Consider the following 26,889-nt stretch of genomic DNA (forward strand, 5'->3'; position numbering starts at 1 on the left):
TTATTTTGAGACAGGTTCTCTCTATTGTCCAAGCTGGCCTGGAAATTGTGATCTCCTGCCTCGGCCTCTAAGTAGTTGGAATTATAGGCATGTGCCACCTCACCGTGTTCACAGTCCACTCTTATAATTAGTTTGTGCCAGGCTCCTCCCTGGCTTCATTCATTCTTTTCTTTTTATCCTTATCTCTCCTTCCCATTTCCCTCCTCCTCCACTCTATTTAATGAAGACCTAGTTTGTATGCAGTTTTGTCAAATGCGAATTATTGGGTTTAAAAAAATTTTTTTAGTTGTAGTTGTACACAATACCTTTATTTTTATTTACTTTTATTCGGTGCTGAGAATCGAACCTAGCACCTCGCACATGCTAGGCGGGTGCTTTATTGCTGAGCCACAACCCCAGTGCATGAAGTATTGTTTTGTATAAATGTATAAATGTGAGTCTTTTTTTTCGGGGGGGGGGGGTACCAGGGATTGAACTAAGAGGCACTAAACCACTGAGCCACATCCCCAGCCCTTTTTTTTTTTTTTTTTTTTTTTTTTTTTTTTAGAGTCAGGGTCTTGCTGAGTTGCTTAAGGCCTCACTAAATTGCTGAGGCTGGCTTTGAATTTGTAATCCTCCTGCCTTAGTCTCCCGAGCCACTGAGATTACAGGCATGTGCACTGCACCCAGCTGATTTTACTTTTTTAATTAAGAGGCATCTTGCTATAGATCAGATTCTGTCTCTTACTTCGGTAGCCAGCCTCCCAGATGCCCCCCACAACCTGGGTAGATCTCCTGGTAGTCAAATATTTGAGTAGTCTCTTCTGTGATGGGTTGAATGTTTATGTCCCACAAAATTCAGAGCCCTAATCCCCAGTGTGATGGTGTTTGGAAGCGGAGCCTTTGGGAAGTGATTAGGTTTAGAAGAGGTCATGGGGATAGGATCCAATGATACAATTAGTGCCTTTAAAGGAAGAGATTCAAGGGCTCACTTCCCCCATGCATGCACCAGGGAGAGGCTGTGCGAGCACACAGTGAGATGGTGGCCGCCTACAGGCCAAGAGGCCTGAGAATGAAACCTACCTCACTGATTTTGAACTTCCCAGTCTCCAAAACAGTGAGTCTCCAAAACACCCTGTCTATGAGATTTTGTTATGGCAGCCCAAGCAGGCTAAGACAGTCTTCCTATAGTAAACACAGCTGATCCTAATCAACCAGTGGGCTATTGCAAGGATAGTAGAATGTGATTTTTCCAGGTCTAGGTGGTAAAAGACATCGCAATCTCCTTGTTCTCTCTTAGATCAGCCACACTAGGGAAAGCCAGCTGCCATGTCACAAGGACACTCTGGCAGCCCTCTGGAGAGGTCTAAGAGGAAGTGAGGCCTCCCACCATCAGCAAGCACTTGGCAGCCACGTAGGTGAATTCTCCAGCCTGAGACATTTTAACTACAACCTCAGGATAGATGCCAGGCTAGAACCATCCAGTCAAGCCACTCCCGATTTCCTGACTCATAGAAACTAGATGAGAAATGTTTGTTTTTATTTTAAGTCATTGTATTTGGGGATAATGTGTTACAGGGCAACAAATAATAGATGCATTTATTTTTTCATTCAGCTGTACAGCTTGTAGACCTATCCCAGTCTCTGCATGTTTGTGTAATTCAGGAATCAGCAGAGGTCTACTGTAAAGAGCCGGATAGTACATATTTTAGACTTTGCAGGCTACATGGTTTCTGTTGCAACAACAGAGCATAAAAGCAGCTGCAGACAATAAAGGGAAGGAACATGTTAGTGTTCCAATAAAATTTTGTGGGCGTTGAAATTTGAATTTCGTATAATTTTCATGTGTCACAAAATAATTTTAGGATTCCCCACCCCCGACCATTTAAAAATGTAAAAATCATCCTCAGATCATGAGCCAAGTTGTGAAAAGACAGGGGGTGGGTCAAATTTAGCCTACAGGCTTTAGTTAGTTGACCGCTGACATATCTCATTGTTGTGAGCAGCTACATAATCATTCCATAAAGTGCTTTTGCCCTATTTGCATAGCTATTCTCCTGTGAGGGGCATCCAGTTATCTGCCGTCCTCCGCTACCATAGACAATAGCTTCAGTGAACACTCTTGGCTGTGTGGGAAGGTTCCTGGCATATGTGCCCCGGAGTAGAGATTGCTAGGTCTCATGGTATGGCACTACCCTCCCCAATGTGGCATGGGAGCTCCTCTTTCCTCACACCCTACCAACACTTGGTGTTACCCAACTTCCTAATTTTTGTCAATCTTGTGAATTGATGTCTTCCTGTTTGCATTTCCTTAGTAACTAATGAATCTGGATATTGTTTTTGACTTTTTTTTTCTTTTTTTTATTATCAGGGATTGAACCCAGGGAGCCACAGACCTTTTTTTTTTTTTTTTTTTTTTTTTTTGAGACAGGACCTCTCTACATTGCTGAGACTGACCTCAAATTTGCAATCCACCCGCCTCAGCCTCTCAAGCTGCTGGGATTACAGGCATGCACCATTACGGCCAGCTTGGATATCTTTTGGGTGCCTAACTCCTATACACCATTTTTTAGTGATTTAAAGCCACTCAGTTCTCACACAACTTCATGAGCCAGTACTGTTGTGACCATTTCTCAGGTGAAGAAACTGAGGACAGAGGGGATCAGTAAACCACAGCATGCCTGCTATTGTTACTTTTTTAAAAATATTGTTTAGTTGTCAATGGACCATTATTTTGTTTATTTATTTTTATGTGGTGCTAAGAATCGAACCCAGTGCTTCACACGTGCTAGGCAAGCACTCTACCACTGAGCCACAACTCCAGCCCCTATGGTTACTTTTTAATAGTACTGTTTTAATAGTATTGTTCTCATAGCACACGATTCATCCACCTGAAGTGTGCAACTCAGCAGGTGTTAGTATACTCTCAGAGTTGGACGACTATCACCACAAGCAATTTCAGGACATTTTCACATTCCAAAGAAACCTATTCCTTAGTGATCCCCCCCCCATCCTCAGCCCCTTCAGCCCCTCATCTACTTCATGTCTCTACAGACTTTCTTATTCTGGACATTCATCACAAATGAAAGCTTACTATATATTGCCTCTTGACTGGCTTCTTTCATTAGTGTAAGGTTTTCAAGGCTCATTCACTTTGTAGAATATATAAAAATTGTATTCCTTTTTGTAGTTGAATAATAGCCCATTGTATGGATATACACCATTTGGTTTATCCATTCATCAGTTAATGAACATTTGTGTTTTTCTTCTACTTTTTGGCTATCCTGAATAGTGCTGTTATAAACTTTCATGTACCAATTTTTGCTTAGACACATATTTTCATTTCTTTCAGGTATATACTTAGGAATGGAGTTGCTGGGTCAGATAGTAATTATGTTTAACATTTTGAGGCAATATCTGTTTTTATACATTCCAGGAGCTAAAAATGGTTTCTGCATTTTTAAGTGGCTAGAAAAAAAAGTAGAAGAATAATGTATTGTGACACATAAAAATTACATAGAATTCAAATTCAGTTTACACAGAGTTCTGTGGCAGCTACTTTCATTCCTTTATATATTGTGTATGGATTCTTTTGTATTATTATAGTGACAACACTGAGCATTGTTAACTATATGCCTGCAATGCCTAAAATTCTGCTCTCTGGTTACTATGTGTTGGTGTTAATTTAGTGATTTGTTATTATTGTTGGGCTGGTAGGGGCAGCTTGGGTATGTGCTGACTACAGGGCAGATGGTAATCGGAGCCAGGTCACCAGCCCCTGTTGGCCATGTCCTTGCCTAGTGGCCTATAGGAATGAGAACTCACACCTGGCCCCATTTTCTGGACTGAGAAACTGAGTCCTGTGGAGTCTGCTCAGGTTAATGCAAACTGGGGGAGAAGGGAGCGAGGGCTTAGCTTTCCTCTCTTCCTGGGCAGCTTCCTCCCATCCAGTTTCGAGAAGGCCTGGCTGTGAATAATTCATGGCTGGCGTTTGCCGAGCACTCCATCTTGTCAGAGCACTCTGGTCATCATTAATTAGTAAAAACCTGGCTTCGGCTGTCACCCAATAATACAAAAACAGAAATGGCTTTGATCTCTCACCCCTAAAACTAGAAGATTCCATCTCCACGTCAAGACTCTGATCAGCAGATTTCTCCTCCCCACCCATTGCCCCATCATCTCCTAAAGACCTAAACCCTACTATTTTAGCTACAAATTCTAGCTTTCTGCAGGAAAGAGGGCAGTCTCAGGGTTGGAGCCCGGGTTGGAGCCCCAGCCCTCGCAGCTGGTATCCTCTGAGAAGTCACGTCCTCCCTCTGCCCTCGTTTGTGCTTGTCTGGAAGGATAAATAATGATGTCTGTTTCTGGGTTGTTGTGAGGATTATTGCTGTGAGTTTTTACAAAAAGACTCTCAAAGGAACCCTCATATGTAGCTTTTGGGGCTGTAAAATGGCTCAGCAGCTTTTAGAAACACAGCCTGACATTTCCCCCAAATGGTTAAACATAGAGATGCCATATGATCCTGCAATTTCACTCCTGGGCACATACCCAAGAGCAATGAAAACATCCTCACAAAAACTTGTATACGAATGTTCACAACAATATAAACAACAGCCAATGAATGGAAGAGTAAAATGTATGTAGATGTTCAGTGGAATAGTGTTTGACTATAAAAAGGAATGAAGTACCGATACATGGACAATGTGGATGAATCTTGTAAACATTACACTAAGTGAAAGAAGCCAGACAGAAAAGGCCACATATTGTAGGAATCTGTTTACACAAAATGTCTAGATTAAACAAATCGTTGGAGACAGATAATAGGTTGAATCTCAGTAACTTAGCAAGGCCCTAAGCAACTTGGTGAGACCCTGTCTCAAAATAAAAAATAAAAATGGGCTGGGGATGTGGCTCAATTGTGAAGCACCCCTGAGTTCAATCCCTGGTATCAAAAAGCAAAAAGAAACCATTGAAGAACTGAGGACATAACTCAGTTGGTAGAATGCTTGCCTACCATGCACAAAGCCCTAGGTTCAATTCCCAGCACCACCAAAACATTGAATTGCATGCTTAAGTAGGTAAAGTTTATGATGTGTAAATCATACCTCATTAAAGGTGTTGTTATTTTATTTTTTATTGCAGTATTGAGCATTGAACCCAGGGGCACTCTACTGCTGAGCTACTCTCCAGCTCTTTTATATTTCTTTATTTTGAGACAGGGTCTCCTTAAGTTAGGAAGTTGGCCTTGAACTTGTGATTCTCCTGCCTCAGCCTCTAAAGCTCTTTTTTAAAAGTGCTTTGGGACTAGGGGTGTAGCTAGGTAGCAGAGTGCTTGCCTAACATGCATGAAGCCCTTTGTTTGATCCCCAGCACCAACAAAAAAGAAGAAAAAGATTCTGAAGTTTCAATTGCTGAGTACAATGATATCATATGCATGATGGATGATCATATTCATAATGACCGAGCTGAATGTTCTGATCGGTGAGTTTAGGATCAAGCTTAAGACTTTTGACATCAGAGACACCTAGAGCTCTTGCTATGTATGACCGTGGGCAAATCATTAAACTCTTTGAGCTTCAGTTTAATCATCTGTAGAATTGGTACAATAATCCCTGTCTCATAGGATTGCCGTGACAAATAAATATTGTAGCAGTATGCTGAGCTTGTGGCTTGCCACCTAGATGCTCAGTACATGATGATATTATTTCCACATCTGACCCTTCCAGTCACCCCGGGGAGCAGATATTTTTAAAAACTCTCCAGGTGAGTGCTGTAATCAGGCGAATTTGAGAAGCAGGGCTGCTCCAACTTGAAGTCATTTGGCCTCTTATTTATGTCCTTCCCCCTAAGGCCTCTTATTGTTTGCTGTTTCATGCTGACTGGCCTCCCTTTGCAGAAGATCCCCTATTTAGAGGCCCATACTCTTAGCTTCAGTAATTACACACAGCCCTTGAGAGTTTGTCATTTCTTCATACTTTGATTCAGAGCAAGGATTGATAACATCAATAACAGCAGTCATGAGTATCCCTGCAGTGGGCCTCTGCAGGGGGTTCCTAGCTCCATCTCCTTTATGCCATCACAGCAACCTTCTGAGTGGGATTGGTTGTCTCTGCTTTGCCTCAGAGAGCTTAAATAATATGCCCAAGTCTTAGGAAGGGGAGCAGCAGGGTCAGAATTGAGACCTAGTTTTATGTGACCCCCAAAGCCAGTGTCATAGATCTTGTACTGTACAGTATCCAGTAGTTATCACAGTATGAAGAAATCAGGGCTCAGAGACCTCAGGAGGCTTTTCAAAGATCACACAGAAGCTTCTGGACCAAGTTAAAGTTGCGGCTCTGATTTTTATCCCTCCAATCTAGGGCTTTCTCATGTTCGTAAGTCCTCATCAGTGACTTTATCAACAAATGCCATACCCCAAACAAAACAAAACAAAGAGCAAGGAAATAATTAACAACAACTCCAACAATAACAAAAGGATCACCTTTAGGATCATTTTAACATACTTTTTTTTTTTTTTACTTATAGAAAATGTTCTCAATGACAAATAACAGGATTTAATATTTATTGAGCATTTTCTTTGTGCCAAGTGTTATTTTATTGTTTGTTTATGTTTTTTGGTGCTGGGGATTGAACCCAGGGCCTTGCGCTTGTGAGACAAGCACTCTACCAACTGAGCTATATCCCCAGGCCCCAAGTGTTATTTTAAACTCTATATTTTATTAACACAATTAGACCCTAACAACAACAGATGACATGAGTGCTATTATCACCAAGGCAAGGAAGTCACGGATCCTCTATGGGGTTTGCATTAGGTCACTGACTAGAAATTGTGAGATCCAGGACTCAGATCCCGGCAGAGCAGCTTTGAGACCTTGCTTTGGTCACTTGGCAGTGCTTGCTTTGAAGTGTGTCTACTGCAGTGTGGTTTATAATATAGAAAAAAATTGAAAGAAAGCTACATGCCCAACCTCAGGGCACAGCCCAGATAAATAAATTATGGTGTGCCTTTTGAACAAATTATTCTGAAGCCATTAAATATTATGCTAGAAAGGATTCTTCAATGACACAAAAAAAGTATTCACAACATTTCAGGTGAAAAAGCCAGGTTCAAAAATAGTATTGCTGGTGTTATTAATCCATTTATAGCGCACAAAATTAGGCAAAACTAATATCTGTTTTAAAGGTCAAGATAATGGTTACCCATGGGTGGGGGGTTTATGACTGGCAGGTGGCACAGGGAGGCTTATTGGGGCAGACTGTGTTTGTCCCTTATTCTGGGTCCTAGTAACACATGTGTTCAATATTGCTGATCTGATCATTGATGATCTGCTCACTTTTCTGTGTTTGTGTTAGAGTTCAATGAAAAGTTTAAAAATATATTGCTACTATGATCTTAATTTATTTATTTATTTATTTTTTAATATTTATTTTTTAGTTATTGGCGGACACAACATCTTTGTTTGTATGTGGTGTTGAGGATCGAACCTGCCAGGCGAGCGCGCTACCGCTTGAGCCACATCCCCAGCCCTATAATCTTAATTTATAAAATATGTATGTATACATTTGCAGAGAGAAGAAAGAATGGAGGAAACATACATTGAAGGACAATTACAAATAGCTGGTCTATATCATAAGCAATATCAAGATCAAGAAAGACTGAGAAACTCTTCCAGTTTAAAGAAGGCTAAAGAGTTGTGATGACTAAGAGCCATGCAGAATCCTGGATTAGATCCTGGACTGGGAAAAATATGTAAGCACAGCTGATTGATTGAAATATGGATTATATATTAGATAATACTATTACAATGTTAAATGTCCTGAGTTTGCTAATTGTATTGTGGTCATATTGTGGTCAGGTATGGAAATGTCTTTGTTCTTTAGGAGATAAACACTGATATGTTTAGGGTTTAAAGGGCATGATGTGTCCAATACAATCTCAAAAAGGTCAGAAAATCATTTATATATAGTATACAAATATTTAAATATTTATATGCAGAGAAAAAATTTATAAAGCAAATAGTGAATTGAACTGATTCTTGTGGATAAAAAATTTCTAGTCATTTCTCCCTCTCGCTGGGAATTTCTTGTATTATCCTTGGAACTTTTCTATCAGTTTAAAATTATATCAAAATTACAAATTGCCCAAAGCGAAGAGGGGAAGACAGACACACAAACCTCTACTTTTTTAGAAGTAGTACTAAACTAAAATTGGAGAAAGATAAGTACTAATTTTTCAAATAGCCTTTTGAAAAGTAATAAGGGAAGCCAGATGTGGTAGCATTCACCTGTAATCCCTCCCAGTTTGGGAGGCTGAGGCAGGAGTATTACAAATTCAAGGCCAGCCTCAGCAACTTAATGAGACTGTTATGGTTTAGATATGAGATGTCCCCCAAAAGCTCATGTATGAGACAATGCAAGAATGTTCACAGCTGATGGGCTGGGGCTGGGGATGTGGCTCAAGCTGTAGCGCGCTCGCCTCAGCACCACATACAAACAAAGATGTTGTGTCCGCCAATAACTGAAAAATGAATATTAAAATTCTCTCACTCTCTCTTTAAAAAAAAAGAATGTTCACAGCTGAAATTATTAGATTATGATAACTGTTACTTAAATTAGTGGATTAATTCACTGATACAGATTAACTGGATTGTAACTGTAGGCAGGTAAGGTGTGACTGGAGGAAGTAGGTCACTGGGAGCATGCCTTTATGGTTTATATTTCGTCCCTGATGAGTGGAGCTTTCTCTGCTTCCTGGTTGCCACACCCTCTGCCATGATGTTCTGCCTCAAGTCAGGCCCAGAGTTTCAGAGTTGGCCTATCTCTGAAACTATGAGTGGAAATGAACTTTTCCTCCTTTAAATTGTTCTTGTGAGGTATTTTGGTCACAGCAATGCAAAGCTGAACAAAACAGAGACCCTGTCTCAAAATAAAAAGTAAAAAGGGGCTGGGGTTGTGGCTCAGTGGCAGAGAGCTTGCCTCGCATGTGTGAGGCACTAGGTTGGATCCTCAGCACCACATAAAAATGAATAAACAAAATAAAGATATTGTGTTCATGTATAACTAAAAAGTATTTTTTAATTGAAGATGAAACTTTTTAAATTTTTTTATTATTTATGGTTTTTGTAATTGCTCTTTTTTTAAAATGTTTATTTTTTAGTTGTAGTTGGACACAATTCCTTTATTTCACTTATTTATTTTTATGTGGTGCTGAGGATCGAACCCAGGGTCTTGCACATGTGAGGCGAGTGCTCTACCGCTGAGCCACAACCCCAGCCCCCCCAAATTTTTATAAATAAAATAAAAAGTAAAAAGAGCTGGGATTGTAGTTCATGGGAGAGCACCCCTGGGTTCAATCTCCAGTACCAAAACACAAAACAAAACAAAAAAACACAAAAGGGCCAGGGCATAGCTCAGTGGAAAAGCACTTGTACGAAGCTCTGGGTTCAATCCCCAGCACCTCACCACTACTACCACCAAAAAAAGGTAATACAACAGTGGTACCCTTTCTTTTTCTTTTCTTTTCTTCCTTTTTTTTTTTTTTTTTTTTTTTGTACCAGGGATTGAACTCAGGGGCACTCAACCACTGAGCCACATCCCTAGCCCTATTTTGTATTTTATTTAAGGACAGGATCTCACTGAGTTGCTTAGCACCTTGCTTTTGCTGAGGCTGGCTTTGAACTCATGATCCTCCTGCCTCTGCCTCCCAAGCCACTAGGATTACAGGCATGTGCCATCGTACCCTTATAGTGGTACACTTTTATATGGAAGGAAATATACCCAGCATCACCTGTCCCCAGGTGGCATTGTGACTCATTGGTGTTGACCTCTGGCACTAAGTAGTTTGGATGTGAATGTAGAGTCTGCTATTGACAGGATATGACATATTGGACAGTTACTTATGTCCTCTGTGCCTGTTTCCTACCTCTCCTGTGCAATGAATGAGACTAGCAATGCCTGCTTTTAGGGTCTTCCCAAGGGACAGCAGTGATAAACACTTGTGACAATGTTGGCACACACTGAGACTCATGTAAATATCATCCAGTAGCATATCTGGTTGGTAAGATTGTGGGGAAAACACTCTATTTTTCGAACTCCATGAAGTGAACACAGAATATTCTTGTATATGGACAAAAAAAAAAAACATGAAATAAAACTGTCAGTAGCACTTTGTGGGGGGATTCAGGGAGATGTCTCCAGGGCTCTGCTTTCCCCTCCCTCTGTCTCTTTCCTCTTCCTCCCTCCTTCCCTCCCCCAAACCCCTCCCCTCTGCTCACCAGATCACATTCCTCACTTCTATCCCCAAATAACTATAATTAAGCTCTTACTCTGTCATGGCCGTTTCACGGTTCTGCGTCTGAAATCAGCTCTTCCTGGCTTGTCTCCCTTCTCCTCAACCTTGGGAAGCTGAGGCAGTGTTCAGCATAGCCTAGGATGTGCCACGAGATTTAAGAATGATATAATCTCCATTTGTTGACTACTCCCTCAGCGTGTGCCAGGCTTGGCTGCTTGTGCTCAGCTCCTTCTATATAATACCTTCTTGGTCCTCGCCGTGACCCCGTAAGGAAACCGAAGCCAGGGAGGTAGAGTAAGTCTCCCGAGGGCCTCCCAGGTAAGTGGTGGAGCTGTGATTTGAATCCACCTCGATCTGGCCTCAGTGCTGGGAGACAATCCTGCTTCCTCAACTGACAGGTATACTCTGAACTCCCCACACCCAGGCAACCAGGCTCTAGGGTCATTTGATATCAAAACTGGCCACCCTCACCCTCCCTATCTCCTTACCTTTCACAACAGGATCTCCCCCTACCTAAAAGGAGGAGTCTATCTCCCCAGCCCTTTAATCTTGGCTGTCCCCGCTTTAGCCAATAGAATGCAGAAGAAGTGAGGGCGTGCCACATCTAGGGCTGATTAGCCTGGCCTGAGTGTGGCTATCCTCGACCTGCCTGCTTGACTGTTGATACAGGAGCCAAGGCAAGCTTAGCCAGCCATGCTCGGATCTGCAGACCCAAAGACTCAAAGAGTAATTGTCTTCAGCCACTGGTCTTGAGGGATGGCTAATTTTACAGCAATAGTTAATGATACTGTCCTTTATAGAAGAGACTAGATGAAAGGTTGTTGGCAAGTCCCCCCTGATAGGAGGAAAGAACATTGGTCAAATCTCTATTTAGGACTAGGGGTGTGGCTCAGTGGTAGACAGCTTGCCTAGCTGATGAGGTCCTGGGTTAGATCCCTGGAATGGCAAAAAAATAAAAATAAAAATAAAAATAAAGTAAGTCTATTTGATGCTTGCTATATTTGCTGAGCATTTTTATTAAATCCCCATAACAACTTTATAAAGTAGGTACAGGGTGAGTATCCATTATGATAAATGCTTGGGGCCAGAAATATTTTGTATTCTTTCGGATTTTGGAATACTTAGATACACATAATGAGGTATCTTGGGGGTAGGACCCAAGTCAAAACACAAAATTAATTTGTTTCATATACACCTTATGCAAGACCCTTAGGCACCAATATTTTATGCAGCATTTTTAGTACCCCTGCCTTTTAACTGCAACCCATCACATGAGATCAGGTGCAGAATGTACCCCATCCCCAAAAGTCGACCCTATGCTTCCTGGCAGGTGGCGTGCTGCTCTGAGTGCTTGGGTCTTTCTGCATCAGCAGCTTGTGCTTTCTGTGGCTGTGACTGTGCGGCCTGATTGATTGACCAGGCTTAAAAGGTATGTTCTTGAATTTAAGATCTCAGGCTTCCAGTCCCCATAGGTCATCAACAAAGACCAAAAGGCCTGGCATGAACAGGATATTATTATTCACCCGAGAAGACATTATAAACCACAAGAGCACAAGCCCAGCAGGCAGGACTGACCACCCAGCTCACTCAGCACACTGCGTCTTCATCCCTCCATCCAGGAGGATCCATAATTAAACCTGCAGCAGGCAAGAGGCAAACAAGGATTTTGTGCAAACTGGCATGGGGAAAGTGCTTTGAATGCAATTTAATTTCAAAATTCTAGAGCTCCCAAACTTGACATGCTGTGACAGTTCATTTAGAGTCTGCCCCTATGTAGCCCTCACTAGGACAATCCCCTGGGGGAAAATGGCCCAAAGAAAAAATAGTTGTTGTTCACTAGATAATGTCTAGGTTTGGGAAACTATGGTGCCAGAGATGCTATGTTCTAAGTTCCCACGTATATTTTCGGTATCATGGGAAGAGAGAGAGAAAGAGAGGGGGAGGAAGGCAGGCCATAGGAGGACATGGGTCATAAAGAATTCACAAATGGAACTAGTGACTGGCATTTGCCCATATTACAGGAGCACCATGCTGTACAACTCCAGAGGAAAGCACTCATACTGTATTTTATTCTCAGAGATGTACATTTTGATGGCCTATGAGACAAGCTGCTGGTCCTTTCATAATAAAATAAATACCAATTAAATCAGTAAGGTGCTGTTTTTCACATATTGGATTGTCAAAGTTCAGATTGTTGGTAAAATCCATAATCACCACCTCTACATCCAACCCACTCCAACCCCAGCAATTCTTCTTTTTTAAATTAATTAATTTGTTCTAATTTGTTATACATGACAGCAGAATGCATTTCAGATGATGGTACACAAATGGAGCACAATTTTTCACTTCTCTGGTTGTACACAAAGTAGAGTCTCACCATTTGTGTCTTCATACATTTACCTAGAGTAGTCATGTCCATCTCATTCCACCATCTTTCCTACCCTCATGACTCCTCCCTTTCCCACCCTCCTCTTTGCCCTATTCAAAGTTCCTCCATTCCTCCCATGCTCCCTCCAACCCCCAATATGAATCAGCATCCACTTATCAGAGAAAATATTCGGCCTTTGGTTTTGGGGGATTGGCTTACTTAGCCTAATATTCTCCAGCTCCATCCATTTACCTGCATATGCCATGATTTCAATGCTGATTAATATTCCATTGTGTATATATATACCACATTTTCTTTATCCATTCATCTATTAAAGGACATCTAGGTTGGTTCCACAATTAGCTAATGTGAATTGTGCTGCTATAAATGATGTGGCTGTGTCACTGTAGTATGCTGTTTTTAAGTTCTTTGGGTATAAACTGAGGAGTGGGACAGCTGGGTGAAATGGTGGTTCCATTCCAAGTTTTCTAAGGAATATCCATACTCCCAGCAATTCTTTGACTCCCTTGAGACCAGCAGCCCATGGATCCTATCACCCTTCCTTGTCTCTTACACTTATTCCCTCACTTCCCTCTTTTGGGTGCCTTAAATTCTATGTTACATCATTAAAGATCATTACGGTCACTCCTCTATATGCATGCTCAGCTTCCTGGCCCCTCTGCTATACTCACCCAGACCAAAACATCTTCAAATCCAACTCTGCTACTCTGCACCTGCACTCATGCGCTGAACAGGCCTGGGGGAAATGCACAACCACATTGTTTAGTTTTAAATGCCTGCCCAGTCACATCAGGCAGACCCCCAGGGTAGCTTGGCAATCTCACTGCCTTTCTTAGGCCATTCACTCTCCCACTCTCCTAGAAGATTATTTCACCCCTTCTTCTGACTCTTCCAATGTGCACTCATCCTCCCCTGTGCTCACTCTCTACTGATGATTTCATCAGAAGAGAACTTCCACAAGCTCCCACATCCGCCTGCACCTTCCTCCTCACATCATCCCCACACCCCACCTCGCTTCCTAGGACTGCTCCTTTGTTAAGACCAACCCCACACATAGCACTAGATCCCAGCCCCTTCTTTCCACTCAGTCCATTGCTTCAATAATCCCTCCCTGCTTTCTCCTGTATTATCAGTCTCCTCCAGGCATTCATTTCTTTCCACCAACTTCAGAGTCCTGTAATTTATCAATGTTAAAAAAAATGTTAAAAAAACAAAAAATAAAATATAAAAAGGGATGGAGATGTGGCTCAGTGGTTAAGCCACCCAAATTCAATCCCTGATATGAAAAATCAAAAAATTTTGAAAAAAACTATGTTGGGATGGATAGATGGGCATAAATGTAAAAAGTCACGTATAAACTGGGCGCAGTGGCTCCTACCTTTAATCCCAGTGACTAGAGAGGCTGAGGCAGGAGGATTGCAAGTTCAAAAGCCAGCCTCAGCAACTTAGTGAGACCCTAAGCAACTTAACTAAACTTAATGAGACCCTAAGCAACTAAATAAAATATATAAAAGGGCTGGGGATGTGGCTCAGTGGTTAAATGCCTCTAGGTTCAACAACAACAAAGTCAAGTATAATAAAATAGGAAACATAGATTTTTTTAATTTTTTTTTTTTTTTTTGGTACTGGGGTTTGAACTCAGGGGCACTCAACCACAGAGCCACATCCCTAGCCCTCTTTTGTATTTTATTTAGATTCAGGGTCTCACAGAGTTGCTTAGGGCCTGATTAAATTGCTGAGCCTGACTTCGAATTCAAGATCCTTCTGTCTCAGCCTCCTGAGCTGCTGGGATTACAGGCATGTGTCACCATGCCCGGCAGAATCATAGATTCTGTATAGGTCTATATATGTTTACTGTAAAATTCTTGCAATTTTTGGATATGTTTTTTAAATTTTCAAAGTAAGATATTGCGGGGTAAATTCTCTCTTGACCTCATGTTTCCCTCTTGCTGTTACTTCGTCTCTGCTCTCCTTTGCAGAAAAACTCCTAAACGTCTTGGCTGAGCTCATTTATCCCTCTTCTCTCATTTATTCTCACACTGACTCCAATCCAGATTTTATCCCAACAATTCACCAAAATGTCTCATAAAGCTCACCAGTGCTGGGCTGGGGATGTGGCTCAAGCGATAGCGTGCTGGCCTGGCATGCATGCGGCCTGGGTTCGATCCTCAACACCACATACAAAGATGTTGTGTCCGCCGAAAACTAAAAAATAAATATTAAAAAATTTCTCTCTCTCTCTCTCTAAAAAAAAAAAAAAAAAAAAAGCTCACCAGTGCTTTCCACTTTAGGAAATCCAGTGTTTGTTCTTCAGTCTAGTCTTGTTCAATCCATCACCTATTGACTCAGTTGATCACGTCTTGTTCCTTATGAGATTTTCTTCACTTAATTCCAGGATGACACTCTCTCCTCTGTGTCCCTTCCTCACAGGCCACTCCTCCTTAGTTTATTTTGTGTCTCTTTGCCCTCCCAATCTCTTAAAGTTTAAATGCGTAAGGGGTCAGTTCTTAATCATTTTCTTTATCTCCCTTGGTTATTTTATGCAGTTTTATAGATTTAATTACTATGGGATTATCCCCCAATTTTAATCTCTAGCCTAGACCTTATTCCAACTATCTACCTCAACATATCCCCATGGGTAGATAAAAGACATCTCAACCCCAACATGCCCAGGAGCCAATTTCTGGTTAGTTCCAATGAATCACAGGTCCTCTTGTCTATACTCCTTTACGATGTGAGCTTCAGTTCCTATTACAGTTTAGATGTGAGTTGTTCCCCAAAAGCTCACATGTGAGACAATGCAAGAAAGTTTAGAGGTGAAATGATTGGGTTACGAGAGCCTTAACCCAATCAGTGTGTTGATTCACTTGAATGGATTAACAGGGTGGTGCTATAGTCAGGTAGGGTAAGACTGGAGTGGTTGGGTCACTGGGGGCGTGCCTTTTGGGTATATATTTTGTCCCTAGTGAGCAGAGCTCTCTCTGCTTCCTGGTTGCCATTTCTGAGCTGCTTTCCTCCACCACACTTTTCCACGATGTTCTGCCCACCTTGGGCCCAGAGCAGTGGAGTCAGCAGTCTATAGAACAAGACTACTGAAACCATGACTGCCAGATAAATTTTTCTCCTGTAAAGTTCTTGTCAAGTCTTTTTGGTCACAGTGGCAAAAAAAAAAGAAGAAGAAGATGATTAAAACAGTCCCCTATCCCATTTGAGTCTGGACTGGCCTTGCGTCTTGCTTTGACCAATAGAAGATAGTAGAGTGTGAATTCCAGAGCCTGGGACTTTAAAGACTTCATGAATTTCCTTCTCCCACTTTTGGAACTTGATACCACCACCAGGAAGAATCCCAGGCCAGATCACTAAGGCTGATAACCCATGTAGAAGAGGAGATAGGGGCCCCAGCAGCTGCCAGCAATGTGGGCCTCCAGCCCAGTGCAGCTAACAGATAACCTCTGTGGCACAATCTATCCCACCAGAGGTCAGCAGAAAATCCCCAGATCACCATATTACTAACTGCATAACTGAGAGAAATAATAAATCATTTCCAGCCAGTATATTTGCAGTATTTTCCTGCAATAGAGAAGTGAAAAGAGTGACCCAGTGACCTTCTCTACTACCTGCTCCTCCCCCAATCCCCCATCTCCAGTACTGGGGATTGAACCCAATAGCGCTTCATCATTGAGTTACATCTCCAGTCCTTCTTTTTTTTTTTTTGAGGTAGGGTCTTTCTAAGTTGCGGAGGCTGCCTTCCAATTTGCAATTTTCCTGCCTCAGCCTCTGGAGTTGCTGGGATTACTGGCATGCACCCATGCCAAACTCCTCCCATAAATTGATAAATGTTAACTCCATTCTTCCAATTGCTTAGGCCAAAAATCCTGGACTCATCCTTGACTCTTCTTCTTATATTTATATCTAGTGTGTCAGCAAATGATATATCATTACCTTTATTTATTTATTTTTTTAAGAGAGAGAATTTTAATATTTTATTTTTTAGTTATCGGCAGACACAACATCTTTGTTTGTATGTGGTGCTGAGGATCGAACCCGGGCCGCACGCATGCCAAGCGAGCACGCTATCGCTTGAGCCACATCCCCAGCCCCATATCATTACCTTTAAATCATACCCAGCAGGGAGTGGCGGTGCACACCTGTAATCCCAGCTATTGGGGAGGATGAGGTAAGAGGATCACTAACTTGAGGCCAGGCTTGGCAATTTATTGTGACCCTGTCTCAAAATAAAATAGAGTCTGGGGATGCAGCTCAGTGGTAGAGCACCTGCCTAGCATGTGCCAGGCCATGAGTTCGATCCCCAATCCTCATATTGCAAACAAATGAGCAAAACAAATTCAGATGTCCATACTTACCACCTCCACTGCTGTCGGCCTGGTCCAAGCCACCATCTTCTCTTGCCTGGAGTATTGCAGGAGTCTCCTCCCTGGCTCTCTGTTTCCCTCCTTGCTCTTCTCCTCTACCTCTCCACCCAGCAGGCAAAGTGATCCTTTCAAAGTTTAAGTCAAGTCGCATCATTCTTCTGGTCAAAATCCTGCAGGAACTCGACACTTCACTCCAAGTAGAGGTTAGGGTTCTAATAATGACCTACATTATTAGGTCTTGTAAGACCCTGCATGATTTGTCTCTAATCTTGCCTTTTGCTTCTTTCCCTTTGTCCAGCTGTTTCAGCCTCCACAGCCTTTTTCTTTCCTTGAACCACACAGGGTGCCCTCCTATGTCCTTCCCTTTGTATAAAGTACTCTTCCCCTATGACATCTATGTGACCTCTCCAGATGTCTGTTCAGGTGTCACTTTATGAGATGGACCTCCTCTGATCATTGAGAGCACCATGCCCCAGCCCTGCCACATCCCAGCTCCGTTCATCCCTAGTCTCTGTACCCTGCTGCCGAACTCTCCATAGCGCTCGACACCATCGGACCCATCACAGTTTATCATTCATTTTCTCCCACTAGAAGCTTCGTGGACAGAGCCTTCCTCTTGAAGTAGGGTAGAAGGAATAGAAAACAGGTAGAGACATAAAGGAACAATAGGAAATATAAAAGTTCCACTTGCTTTTCTAGGCCTGCCCTTCTCCAAGCCAATTTCTCTCCCAGGCCTGTCATTCCCAAATTTCTGGGAAATCTGTCCACCTACCTTGTGCAGTTAATAAATAGATTAAGTAAAGAAAGATATGACATTTTAGGAAACCTATAATTTGGGGGACTTTCCAGCATTATCTATTGATCAGATAATGGAGACGGTGACAGCCTGAAGATCCTGAGAATGACCAGACTACCAGAACCCTTCTTGAGGTCACCGGGCTGATGTCATTCTTACATACCTTCCCATACCCACCCCTCAGCAAGTTTTCTTTAAAAGCAAAAAACACATCTCTCACTCTGCAGAGAGACGAGATAGAGATAGCTTCCTGCATTCTCCCTTGAGAGTGTATTCCTTGCTTTCCTAAATAAACCTCTGTGCCTCTCCTGACACATGATGATTTTTTTTTGGAGGGGGCGCACCAGGGATTGAACTCTGGGGTGCTTAACCACTGAGCCACACCTCCAGCCCTTTTTTTTTTTTTTTTTTTTTTTGAGACAAGGTCTCACTTGGTTGCTTACAGTCTCACTAAATTGTTGAGACTGGCTTCAAAACCTGTGATTTTCCCACCTCAGCCTCTAAGTGACTGTGATTATAGGCATGTGCCACTATATCTGGCATAAAATTTTTTTGTGTGGTAATGAAGATTGTACCACTCCTCTGAGCTGCATCCTCAATCCTTTTTATTTTTATTTTAAGACAGGGTCTCATTAAATTGCTGAGGCTGGCCTTGAATTTGCTCCTGGCACAGCCTCCCAAATTACTGAGATTATAGGCATCTACCATCACCTCTAGTTTTGGGACCCTCTTCTAGAGATAATTTGTGAAAAATTTTTTTTCATGGTACCTGGGATTGAAGTCAGGGGCATTCAACCACAGAGCCACATCTCCAGCCCTATTTTGTATTTTATTTAGAGACAGGGTTTCACTGTGTTGCTTAGGGCCTCGTTAAATTGCTGAGGCTGGCTTTGAACTCACAATCCTCCTGTCTCAGCCTCTAGAGCTGCTGGGATTACAGGCATGTGCTACTGCACCTGGCTCATTTGAAAAGATTGCCTAAAAACATTCTTCCAATCCCTGTATAAATACCTTTTTGCAGTGTGACACTGGTGCTCTTCCCATCATGATTGAGTATATTTCCATATCTCTGGAATCTGGGCTGGTCTTGTGATATGCTTTTATGTGGCAGAATTTACATGGGAGTTTCAAGTCTTGTATTAGCCAGAGTTCTCCAGAGAAACAGGACCTATAGGATAAATATGAAGAGATTTATTATGGAAGCCATCTCACAGGTTTATGGAGTCTCAGAAGCCCTTCGATATGCTGTCTGCAAGCCGCAGAACTAGAAAAGTCAATGATACGGTTCGGTTTAACACCAAAGGCCTGAGAACTGGACAGGGGTGAGAGGTGGGTAACTGGGCGGACACCGGTATGAGTCCCAAGTCCCTGAAGATGAAGGCCCCAGAACCAGGAGCTTCAATGCCAAGAACAGAAGAAAATACCTGTTCCAGCTCAGGAAGAGAAGAATTCTCGCCCTCCACACTTTTTTTTTTTTTAATTTGGGTTCTCAGTGGATTAGATGATGCCCACACATATTGGAGAGGATGATTTTCTTTGCAAATGTTAATATCTCCCAGAAACAACCTTAGCGACACCCAGAAATAATGTTTGCCAGCTATCTGAGCATCCTTTAATACAGTTATGCAGACACACAAATTTACCAACACATACCAAAATCCCAAGAGACCTTTCAGTTTCCACCCTTGCCCTTTTTTGGCAGCAGAGATGGGGATGGGTCGATAACTGGGAATTGAACTCAAGGGAGCTCCAACCACTGAGCCACATCCCCAACCCTATTTTGTATTTTATTTAGAGACAAGGTTACACTGAGTTGCTTAGAGCCTCACTTTTGCTAAGGCTGGTTTCGAACTCCTAATCCCCCTGTCTCAGCCTCCCAAACTGCTGGGATTACAAATTGCACCACCACACCTGGCTCTGCCCTTGTCCTTTTGAAGCTCCTCTGTTGCTATATGCAGAAGCCTAGAGCTGGGGGTGTGGCTCGGTGGTAGAGTGCTTGCCTAGCATGCAGGAGGCCCTGGGCTCAACCCCAGCACTGCAAAAAAGAAGCAGCAGCCCAAGCCACCCTTCTGGAGACCCCATGGAGAGAGGGGCCCAGCAAATAGAGCCTGCACCAACCACTAGACTTGTGAATGAGGGCAGTGCAGGGCATCCAATCCTAGTCCTGCCACAAGATGGCTTCATGAGAGATCCAAGGTGAACCAACAGGAGAATCATCTAGCTGACTTCAATCTAAATGCTGACCAAAGATCACAAGTAAATGAAATGGCTCTTTTGAGAAGTATGTTTTGAGCTGGGTATGGTGGCACATACCTGTAATCCCAGTGAATCTGGAGGCTGAGGCAGGATTCCAAGTTTTAGACCAGCCTCAGCAACTTAGCAAGAACCCGTCTCAAAATTTTAAAATAAACAAATAAATAAATAAATAGGGCTGGGGATGTAGGTCAGTGGTAAAGTGTCCCTGGGTTCAATCCTCAATACAAAAAAAAAAAAAAAAAGAAAGAACTTACAATATGCCTAACAAGTGTTGTTGATTATCTCTGCACAAGAAAATATGAAATGTCCTGAAATGAATTTGGTATTTATGAAAAAAAAATTGTGGAAATTTTCCTGAATTTGATGATCTAAACATTTTCCTATTTTTAATATAATTTTTTTGTTTTTAATATACCTAAAAAATGGAAAATTTGGGGCTGGTGTTGTGGTTCAGTGGTAGAGCGCTTGTCTTACATGTGTGGGCACTGGGTTCGATCCTCAGCACCACATAAAAATAAATAAACAAAATAAAGGTATTGTGTCCATCTACAAATAAAAAAAAATTAATGGGAAATTTACTCATTAATAATGAGAAACTTTTTAAAACTGTTAATGGTAACACTTTTTCAACTATTCTGGAAAAGAGACAAATTATTTTTCTGTAGTTTTATAGAGAATATTTTAAAATCATTGCCATATGAAGAGATGACTGAAGAGTTTATAGTCAAAAATGCATTTAAAAAGTGTTAAAATGATGGGGCTGGGGATGTGGCTCAAGCGGTAGCGCGCTCGCCTGGCATGTGTGCGGCCCGGGTTCGATCCTCAGCACCACATACCAACAAAGATGTTGTGTCCGCCGAGAACTAAAAAATAAATATTAAAAATTCTCTCTTTCTCTCTCTCTCTCTCTCCTCTCTCACTCTCTCTAAAAAAAAAGGTGTTAAAATGTCAAAACCATTAACTAATAAAAGTAATATTTTCTGCATTTTGTGATGTTTATGGATTTGTCAATTTTTTTAATTTTTAGTTTGTAGTAATTATTCTTACATTCTAGAGAATTAGATGTCTAACTTGACACTTGTGAGTTTGTGTTTTTTGTCTTCCCCAAACTGTATATTGTTCAATCCCATGAAACCTGGATCTGCCAGTGAACAAATGAACACAAGCTTTTTAATATTAAAAAAAATATTTAATTGTATATAGACACAATACCATTATTTTATTTATTTATGTGGTTCTGAGAAATCAAACAAAAGTCCTCACACATGCTGAGCAAGTGCTGTATCACTGAGCTACAAACTCAGCCCTGAACACAGATTTTGATCCACAGAAACCTAAGGCAGGAAGAACCTCAGGGCCTCTACCTCAAAGGAGGCTGTGGGGGTAACATTGTCCACCCCCCAACACAACTGGGCATGCCCAGAGGGCAGGCAGATGAACACAAATATGAGACTTCTCATGTGGAAATGTTCACCCAAAGTGTTATTTGGGAGATTTCAGGGGCCCCACCTCCAGGGCACATTAGTTAGGGTGAGGGTGGGGGGCTAGGAGCAATCCCAACACCTTCATGTCTAGAGGAGGAGGAAGGCTTGGGGTGGGCTGGTCGAGGGGAGGCACCTGACCATATATTCATTCCACAAATAGCTACTGAACCTCCCTACTGTGCCAGGTACTGTGGTCAGGCTCTGGAACATACCACAGGAAAATTTGTGCCCTCCCCTGTGTTGACAGGAGGTGTGGGTGGGAGTGGGAGGAGAGCAGAACAATAAACATAATAAAAAGTAAATTTTTTACTACTTGAGAAGGTGAGAAGTGCCAAGGTGAAAAACAGAACTGGGTGAGAGCGTGGGGACGTGGTGTGTGACGGGGGAGGAGTGCAGCTCTCCACTGTGGGGGTCAGGGAGGGCCTCTAGGGGAGAGTGCCCTTTAAGCCAAGGTTAAAGGACCCAGGCAGGGAGCCCTGTGGCTATCTGGGGGAGGAGAGTGGCCAGTAGGGCCAGACCCTGGATGGGAGCAGTCTCAAAGGGCTGAGAAGGTGGAAGTGAGGCAGAAGTAGGAGGTGAGACCTGAGACTGAGCGGCTCAGAGCTCACATGAGAGGACTCGGTTCTGATGCTGAGGAGACTGGAAGACATAGGAGGGTTGGGGCAGAGCAGTGATGTGCTTTGGCTATTGATGGGAGAACAGATGATGGGGACAAGGCAGGGAGACCAGCAAAGAGACTATTGTCTAATGCAGGAGAAGATGACGGAGGCTTGGACCAGGGGTCAGATCCTAGATTCAAATCAAAGATCAAGCCAACAGGACTTATTGGATTGGAATACGAGAGAAAGAAAAGAGAGGAGTGTCACCTCCAGGTTTGTGGCCTAAGCCGATGAACTGATTGACCATCACTGAGCTGGGAAGTCTGCTTTGGGGACAGATGAGGGCCAACTCTGGAATCACTGGGAGGACCTACAAGGGCCAGAGGAGGTTCCACCTTAAGGGGAACTGGACCTCAGCTCTGCTAAGGTCTGACTCAATCCAGGATGCAATAAACATTCCTTGAAGGCAGAGTGGGTGGTCCTTGCTGGGCAATCCATTTCCCCCTGGTTCACATAGTTGCAGTTGGTGAGTGAACCCACTGCTGCCTTCATGAGCACATTTTTTTTTTCCAGTTGTTTCTTAAAGGGGAGGCTCTTGAGTCTTTTCAGCTATGGAAGGTTAAATTCGATTTAGGCCAAGATTATTTTAGAATAAATCATGTTTCCCATACCTGGTGGGACACACCTGTAATTCCAGCTCCTTGGGAGGCTGAGACAGGAAGATCAAAAGTTGGAGGCCAGCTTGGGCAACTTAGTGAGTGAGACTGTCTCAGTGGTAGAGTGCTTGCCTAGGAAGCCAGTATAAAGGGAGAGGGATGAACAAATAATGCTAATGTTTTGTGTAAAAACCAAATTGTGAGGATTGAAACCATATGTCCACACAAAAACTTGTATGTGAATATTTATGCAAAACCTGAAAGCAGGGCTGGGGTTGTGGCTCAATGGTCAAGTGCTTGCCTTGCATGCGTGAGGCACTGTGTTAGTTTCTCGGCACCACATATAGATAAATGGATAAAATAAAGGTCCATCAACAACTAAAAAATAAATAAACAACAACCAAAAAAAAAAAAAAAACCCTGAAAGCATTATTTGTAATAAATGCAGAAGCAAACCTGAAAATCTATCAATTGATGATAGATAAACAGAATATGGTATGTCCATACAATGAAATATTACTTGATGTTAAAAAAATGAAGTGTGTGCTAAATCATGGATATACCCAGAAAACATCATTCATAGTGAAAGAAACCTATTGTTTTATTCCATTTATATAAATATCAGGAATAGACAAATCTACAGAAACAGAAAACAAATTGGTTGCATTGCTCTGGGGAGTTTGGAAGAAAACGAGGAGGGTCTATGAGTATGGGGCTTCTTTTAGGGGGTGATGAAAGTGTTCTGAAATTGGTTATAGTGATGGCTGCACAAGTCTGTGAATATACAAAAATCATTTCATTGTACACTTAAAATTAGGGAGTTGTGTGGCAGATGGATTACATCTTAAATGAGGCTGTTATTTTTAAAAAACTAGAAAAAAAAACCACACATACCACAATTTCCCAAAGGGAACTGTGAGCATGTGTGAGCGTGTGAGCATGTGTCACAACTGACACTGAGACCAGTCAAACCACAAATGACTCCAACTAATCGATTTGGCAATGCTCAATCATGCACTGGTCACACGCTGCTGCCAGTACTTAATACTGATCATAGGAGTTTATAGGCCATTTTATAAATGCCACGCTTGGGCAGACAGAGCTACTTACCCAGAGCACGGAAAGCAGTGGTTATGAGCTCAGGCTCTGCAGTGGGACAAACCTGGCTTTGAACCTCAGCTCTGCCTTATGACCACTTGGCAAGTTCACCTCTCTCTGCTGTAGTTTCCTCACATGTAGAACAGAGATAATAATACCTACCCCTCGGGGTGATGAAGGGAATAAATGAGATACTCTATGTAGAACACTTGAACCAGAGCCCAGAACTGGGAATGGATCAATGGTAGCCAGCATCATTGATAATAAGACACACAAAGCACTGAACTCCAAGTCTGGCACACAGGAAGTGTAATAAGATGATAACTGTTACACTTTTCACAGGCAAAATGTATAAGAGACAGAATCAAATTTACAGACAAGGGCAAAGAATTTGAATTATGTTGCTGAAGAAAAAAAATAGGTAACTTTAGAAGATTGCTATTTGTACCCCCCCCCCCCCACAACTTGGCTTTCAACTTGTCCCTCTGTAGCAAATACCAACAAAGCACCAGGCTCTCCCCAGCAGCCTCTTGACCCCTCCCACCACATCATTAATGAGTAAATCCAAGCTTCCGGAGGCTTCTAGAACATTTCCAACTAAGAAAGTGGGGTTTTTGACAAGGAGCCAAGACAGGAAATGACATTGCCCCTCCAAGGCATGAACCAAGACAGAGCTAGAAATGGAACTCACGGTAGAAAATAATTGCAATTGGTTTTCCCAGGAATGCAAGAGCAGTTCAACAGCAGGAAATCCATTCATGTCCCACATTTCGTTGCCTGGTTAAGGAGAAAAACAGAATCACCTCAATACCTGTAGGAAAGAGTAGGAACTGACAAAATTTAGTGCTCATTTGAGATTAAACATTAATGAGCAGAATTGAAGGGAAATTCCTGTTCCTGTTCACATTATTGCATATTTAACGTATTACATATATTTTAACCCATATCAAAAGCACACTTAATGGTAAAGCAAGAAACTATTCCCCAACCAGGAAAGAGGCAAGGATGATAATGGCAAGCAATTGAATGTCCACCAGGGTATCAACACCATCCAATGGGGAAAGAATAGTCTTTTCAACAAATGGTGCTTGAACAACTGGATATTCTCATGCAAAAGAAGGAAGCTGGACTCATCTCTTACCATATGCAAATGTGAATTTAAAATGAGTCAAAGAGCTAAAAGCTATGACTATAAAACTCCTAGAAGAAAACATAAGTATCAGTCTTCATTATGTTGGATTTTGCAACAGTTTCTTAGGTATGATTCCAAAAGCATGAGTAATCAAAGAAAAAAGTAAATAAATTGGGCTTCATCAAAATAAAAACGTTTTGTGCCTTAAAAGACATTAATGAACTGGAAATGGTGGTGCACGCCTATATTCAAGACCAACCTGGGCAAATTAACACCATGCTGTCTCACCAGAAAAATTTTAAAAGGGCTGGGAATGTAGCTCAGTAGTAGAATGCCCCTGGGTTCAAGCCCCAGTACTGCAAAAAATAAAAAAGACACTATTAAGAAAATAAAAGAGAACTCACAAAACAAGATAAAATATTTGCATATCATATGTTTTAAAAGGGTCTAGTATACACAGAATATATAAAGAACTCCTATAACTCAACAGTAAAGAGAAATAACCCTCTTTAAACATGGACAATGGTTTTAAATCAACAGTTACCAACAAAAGACATGCAAATAGCCAAAAAGCACCTGAAAAGGTGCTCAAAACCATTAGTGATTAGGAAATGCAAATCAAAATCATGTTGACAACTCCTTGGGAGGCTGAGGCAGGAGGATCGAAAGTTCAAGGCCAGCCTCAGCAATTTTGCAAGGCCCTAAGCAAATTATCAAGAACCTGTCTCAAAACAAAAATTTAAGAAAGGGGTGGGGATGTGGTTTCAGTGGTTAAATGCCCCGCGCGGGTTCAATCCCTGGTACCACCACACAAAAAAAAAATCATGCTGAGATACCATTTCATATAGATTTGCCATCATCAAAAAAAATATATAACAACAAGTATTGTCAAGGATGTGGAGAAATAGAAACTTCCACATTGCTTGGAAGAGGATTTAAAATGGTGCAGCAGTGGGTTGGGGGGTGTAGCTCAGTATTGAAGCCAGATTTAAAATTAGGTAGTCAGTGTAGTTAGGTAAATCGGGTCTAATACCGAGTGAAATCTAAAATGGAGGATTTTGCAAGATCAGATGACATTAAATTATTAAACTGTACCTTAAGGAAAAGGACATCTGTAACCCTAAAAGTTAAATGTTGTGTTTACATCCCTGACAATTCTTGCAATGTGACAAATATCCTTAAAGATTTACATGCTCAGATAGAAGCCATGTCCTCAGCAACTTTGTCATGGAAACAATATCTTAGCTCCTGGTTCTTGGTACTTCCTGGTGGAAAACATTGTTAGTCTTTGTCTTTGCCATCATACTCATTGGCATATTCCTGTGCTATGGGATTTATTGCTGCATCAATCTGGTTCCAGTACTAATGAATTCTTGTTTCTCTTATAGACCACCCATCACTCAAATGGCCTTCCAGTCTATTACTTCTCAATCAGACTTCTATCATGGACCACTCGATAGACCCGATTTTTAAAGGGGGACTCCAAACTGCTTGCCCCACACACCGTCCCTTTTCAGCCTGAAGAAGCCAGAAAGATCTTCTTCGCCCCCTTTCCTTATAGCAGTAAGGAGTTCCCAAATTAGAGGGGGGAATGAAGCCAGATTTAAAGTTAGGTAGTCAGTATAGTTAGGTAAATCGGGTCTAATACCAAGTGAAATCTAAAATGGAGGCCATGCTGAGAATGATTCCAGGAATCATTCTCAGCAGGACAACTCATGGAATGTTAATGAAGTCGAAAAGGTCCTAGGCCAAAGTCCACCTCAAAGAAGTGTTAATGAACAGCCCCCAGCAAACTTGAAGGTGCTGACTCAGAAGTCCTTCCTGACCAGATTACTT

The 26,889-nt window shown here is 41.9% G+C and overlaps 1 protein-coding gene across 5 annotated transcripts in view; it reads left to right on the plus strand.

Annotated features, from left to right (window-relative positions):
* The window catches only part of ZFP90 (ZFP90 zinc finger protein), a 60,493-nt gene extending 33,963 nt beyond the window's left edge, over positions 1-26,530 (plus strand). The window contains exons 6-7 of one of the 5 annotated variants that reach the window (XM_081273793.1): positions 7,549-7,729; positions 26,442-26,484. The gene's annotated coding sequence lies outside the window, so the exon portion shown is untranslated. Of the gene's footprint in view, positions 1-5,349; positions 5,366-7,548; positions 8,363-14,638; positions 14,750-26,441 lie in introns of those variants that run through there. The other 4 variants (XM_081273794.1, XM_081273795.1, XM_081273792.1 and 1 more) reach the window with 4 other exon arrangements.
* Positions 26,531-26,889: the final 359 nt, after the last annotated feature.

The sequence above is a fragment of the Spermophilus citellus genome (genome assembly GCF_964194105.1).
Source record: "Spermophilus citellus genome assembly, chromosome: 18".
In the NCBI taxonomy this organism is placed as follows: Eukaryota; Metazoa; Chordata; class Mammalia; order Rodentia; family Sciuridae; genus Spermophilus; species Spermophilus citellus.